A 5,652-nucleotide genomic window follows, 5' to 3' on the forward strand; every position below is an offset into this window, starting at 1 on the left:
AAAAGTGTAGTAAGACTCACAAATAGTAGCAAAAATAAATTGAAAGTGGAGATAAGCTGAAAAATTCAGCTCATCCCAAACGCACACTAATTTCAATTGACCAAAAAAAAAAAAAAAAAAAAAATACACCCTTCCACCAGTGTAATGCCCCCACTTTGATTATATGGAAATGTTAAAAAATGCAATAAGGTATTGGTTTAGGAACTATTTTATGAGAAAATAGTAAAATAATTAATTTTCTTGATAACATTTTATATTTCCAATAAAAATGATGTCAAAACTTTCCTAATATGGTTTATTAACAATGAGAAATGTTAACTAATGCTTTAAGGGCATTGGTTAGAGCATTGGTTTATGAATTATTTTTAGGAACATTTTATTTGGAAAATAATAAAATAACAATAAATGTTGTTGACATGTTTTTATATTTTCCATGAAAGTAGTGTTAAAACTTTCATATTATGATTTATTAATAATTACCCTAAGAGGTAGGTTTCAGTTAACTCAATTAGTAAAGTCACTGATAATAAGAGATCTGAGGTTCAATCCCTGCCTACATCAAAATCCAATTGGTGTCTTGGTTTAATGATAAAGAGTTATCAATAGAAGAGGACGCCATAGGTTGAAATTCTTTTTTATAAAATTTAAAAAAAAAAAAAATTGCCCTAAGAGTATATATTAATATGAATTATTAACAACTGTTCTAAAAGTACTGCTAACATGAGCCTTGTTATAAACTCATGCGCAGTTGATTCTTTTATGATGTATTTATTTGACAATGTTACACAAAGCCAATTAATACACTCGATTATCGTATCCAGCGGGATTATTATGTAGCTCAGCATTGATTGTTAATTGTTATGGTTGGCTAATGAGTTCTGTTTATATACAGTTCTCTGGGTGAAAATAGTCAAATACCACGTTTTGACAAAACTTGTGGCAAACTAGCACTGTTTCGGAAATATTTAGCAATATACTATTTTTTTAGTACTCGAGTTTAAAAAAATCGAGTTCTAAATAGTACTCGAGTTCAGTGAACTCAAGTTCCTAGGCGAGTTGCCAGTGTGACACTATTGACTTGGAACTTGAGGGATTAAAAAAACAATGTGGTACTTAATATTGTGGAAATTGAGTACTTCTTTATAATACTCGAGCTTAACAAAGTCAAGTATTTTTTTTCTACTTTTTGTTTCGTACAAAACTTTTACTTATTTCATTTTTAATTGCTTGTGATCGTTGTATCCACCATGTTGGGTGCATCATAGCACCGTGGATCCAGCTCACACTTGATAAACACCTCATTAAAGAGTTGGTTGGACAAGCCACAAGAGTAAGCCTATTTTCTTCTTGGGTAGTGACTTAGGTGTGTTGGACATGCTAAGGAGAAAAAGAAGAAAAGAAAGGGGCTTATGCATTAAGGCTATTTGGCCTAAGAGAGAGTTGAAAGAAAAAGAAAGCAGCTAAAGCAAAGTCAAGGCAAGTGAGTTGCATTTATTGTGATTTGATGTCAAGAGTGTGAAAGGAAGAAAAGAAGGAAAAAATGAAGAAATAAAAGGAGAGGCCATTTGGCCAATGAGCAAGAAGTGAAGTCCCAAAGAAAGTGAGGACTAAGTGCAGTCTTAAAGAACTGTGTAAGTAAATGAGCAAGCAACTCCAGTTACTTTGTGCTTAACTAATTGCAATTCCAGTTACTTGCACATGAACTATTTCAAGTCCAAACACTGTACTTAGTTTGATGGCCATAACAATTACAAGCAATTAAAGATGAAATAAATAAAAGTTTTGTACCAAAAAAAAAAAAAAACCGAAGTACTCGACTTTGTTAAGCTTGAGTACTATAAAGAATTATTCAATTTTCGTAATATCAAGTACCATATTACTTTTTTAATTACACAAATTTCAAGTCAACAATGTCATGCTTGCGACTCACCTAGGAACTTGAGTTCACTGAACTAGAGTATTATTTAGAACTCAATTTTGTATAACTCGAGTAGTAAAAAAGTGATAGATTGCTAAATATTTCCAAATCAGTATTAATTTGCAACAAATTTTGCCAAAACGTGATATTTGACTATTTTCGCCCAATTCTTTGAATATTTCATGGCCCATGTATGTTCGTACACAAAATTGAATGTACAATGGGTATGGATAACGCTCTCACGACAAAAAAATTGAATGTATAACGGGTATGAATAATGCTCACTACAAACTACAAAGTAGAAACAGCTTTTCAAAGCTGACAGCATGCTTAAATAATTTCAACTAGTTTTGGAAATATCTGGATTTGGTAAATGGCCCATTCTTGATGTTACAACACTTTAATACAAAGATACGGTTTATATCCAATGCACTAATATACTAGACATGTTAGGATACAAACATGTGTCTGCATTTTAATATGTCCAGTGTATTGATGCATTAGATATAATCTCAACCCTTAATACAACATTAGCAAAAAAATTATATGCTTAGTCTACTAAGACCATTTGTTTTGTGAGTACTGGTGGCTTGATGATCATGAGCATGTCCAGCGGGGGACCTTGCATGGCGAAGGTGCCTTTCTTGGGAGAGTAATTTTGCAAACCTGCAACAACATTAATTATATGCTTTTGCATTAGCTTAATGTGAAAACTAAAAACAAAACTTTTTTCTAAAGGAATTGTCGAATATATATAATAACAGTTTGATAAATTTATTTTTAGTACCTTGTGAGAGCAGCTTCATTAGTTTCATGGTTAGAAGCCTCATAAACTCCTGTCTCCAAGTTCACCCTAGCAACTGGTTTCTTTAGCAACTCTTCACCAACTTTCACAAGATCATCCAAATTTTGTTTTGTGGCCACGTCCACAGAAGTTACTGTCCCAACCAAAGTATCGTCCTGCATTGTTTTGATTCAAACTTGCCTATGTTAATTAAGTGAACAAGAACTTTTCACTTTTATATCATGAATTTTATTACATAAGACTTGTATAACAATGTGTCAATTCTTAAATACAAAACAAAAAATGTAAGAAAAATATCAAAATTTTTATTAATTTTACTATAAATGTTTTCACACTAATGTCGTCATAATAAATGTGATCATGGTCACTTCAACATATAATAAATAAATGTTTGAATCAATTTTTTAATTCATGACGAGAAAGTCTTGATACACAATAAAAATCTCACAATATTCTTATGATACATTTATTTTTAGTTGTAGTGGATTTGTGTATAATCTTATTTTATTTTGACCTATGATGAATTGGCACCTCAACTTGTTGAGAAAATGTTGTGAAATTTTGTTATGCCCATAGAAGAACGTGATTGGTGAACATCGATTTACAGGATTTGTGTAACAAAATATGTACTAACTCCTAGTCTCACCCAAAGAGAGATTAAAAAATTTATTTATTACTATATTATTGATGTGTCATTAATTGCATTCATTGACATGTAAGTTATTAATTTTTTTTTTTTTTGGTAATAAAATTGGTAATAGTTGTATTATTTTCTTATGTATGGAAGGTCTGAATGATATATATGTACCTGAATCCGCAGGTACTTTTCCTCAGAATGAAGGGCTTGAAAAACCACAGAGAGGTGGACATCAACCATGTCTGCACTTGCATGAGAAAATACATCAATAATTGGGGTGGAACCACCACTTGTTAACCAGTCTAGCAGGCCCCACTTGGATGCCTGGTGTGACCTGTATTTTCCTTCGGCTTTTTGTGAGCCAGTTCCTAATGATATCACTAGAAACCTTCCATAGTCCATTGGTTTTATTGGAAAGAAGTCAGAACTTCCTCGAATGATCTGCTTTGTCACTTCACCAATGGCAAGTAAAGCCTGAAATTGCACCAATTTAGTAATACTAGAATAATGGTTAAATAATTAAATTTATTATTTTTTAAACAGGTTTATAATTAAAAAAAAAATTAGGAAATTTATTATATATAATAATAATCATTAGGAGTCATGTGAAGTTTGAAAAAGACATATACCGGATTATTAGCAGCAACACCACCATCTGTAAGGTTAAATTCTCTCACAAAACCCTCGGGGTCTACAGTTTCAAAGTAATAAGTTGGAAGATAAGTTGGGGCAGCAGAGGTTGCTATGCAAATATCTGAGAGTAAGGCATTCATGCTTGGGTTGTTCTTTACCTGTTTTCATAACCAAATCAGAGTAAATGTTAGTACAATTCAGCCCCATCATTAGCAGTCACTTTCTTATCCAGGGTTAATCTGAACCACTACATATATTGTGGATATTAAAGAAAAAAAAAGTACTGGGGCAATTAACCAATTAAAAAACCATTTTAATGAGAAGAAGACAAACCTCATAGCTAGAAAAAATGGTTGGCTGGAGTCTTTTGATGTCAAATGTTGGAATAACAACATTAGTCAATGTCTTTTCCAATTTTGTATGTCCTAGTTTTTCCTTAACAAGGTTATGCAGATATTTCCCATCATACTTAGGTCCAGCTAGAGCTTTGATAATCTTTGTAAGATGAGGAAGTACTGGACAACTGCAATTTGGAAAAAATGATATCATGTTAAAAACCAAAACAAATGGGGTCAAGTCAATAATCAAACAGATATATATATATACACACACACTAATGATATTTTTATATCTCATACTCTAATTCTTACCAGTTCTGTGGGAAGATATGAGGGCAGTGGTTTAGGTAGAAATCTTTGATATCCTTGGCAGCAAAGACAGGTCGGTTATTTTCATCTGGAGCAGCTAGCATGGCGGTGACAAGACCACCTGTGCTTGTTCCTGAGATAACATCAAAATAATCTGCTATTCTTGCATCTTCACCATCCAGTTTCTGCAGCATACATAAGCAAATATAGAGTAAGTACTTGAAAAGATTGCATGTTGAACCCTTATAAATGATTTAACAAAGCAGAACTTCGCTAGTGAATGAAAAAAAGCATTGAATTTCTTTAGGTTTGTGGCATGAAACATGTATGATTAATATATAATATATTTTTCTACCTGAAGTTCAGATTCTAAAAAACTAAGGATAGTTCCTGGGATAACCCCTCTTATTCCACCACCATCAATGCTGAGAACAGTGATTAGGTTTCCATTAGTTGGAGGTTGTAGGGGTACATTTGTTGAGCCCATTGGGATAAAGATGCAGGTAAGGAGAGATAGAGAGATAGAGAGGATTTAAGAGATTTAGAGAAACTATGAACTTTTAAAGAAGTTAAAAAGAGAGGATTATGTGACTTGAAATGTCTTCTTTTCATGGAAGTATGTGTATTTATAGCACTCCTCAGTCATCTCCTTGTCCAAAGATTCAACCACGTCATTGGATTGGGTCATAAGCCTTAAAAGAAAGTCAGTGGATCAAAGTGTATCAAATTTGACCGATAACTTGTACCTTTTCTGATATTGTTTACATACATATATACAGAAAATTCATAAACCAATGTAGTGATTGGAAAGTTCGTGTGAATTACAAGCATTGCCTCTTACTTTGTCACAAAAATTGTCCCTATAGGCTATGGTCACTGTAAGTGAGAATTGTACGGGTGACCTCTTCAAAAAGAATTGTAGGATTTCAATAACGCGTATACACCCCAACCGTTGGTCATATCATTGAAAAGTCATTTGGGGTACTTGTCAGAATTCAATATTTAAAACAAA

The 5,652-nt window shown here is 32.6% G+C and overlaps 1 pseudogene; it reads right to left on the minus strand.

The window, feature by feature from the left end:
• Positions 1 to 2,157: 2,157 nt before the first annotated feature.
• LOC115974206 lies at positions 2,158 to 5,246 on the minus strand (annotated as a pseudogene).
• Positions 5,247 to 5,652: the final 406 nt, after the last annotated feature.

The sequence above is a fragment of the Quercus lobata genome, chromosome 2 (genome assembly GCF_001633185.2).
Source record: "Quercus lobata isolate SW786 chromosome 2, ValleyOak3.0 Primary Assembly, whole genome shotgun sequence".
Taxonomy (NCBI): domain Eukaryota; kingdom Viridiplantae; phylum Streptophyta; class Magnoliopsida; order Fagales; family Fagaceae; genus Quercus; species Quercus lobata.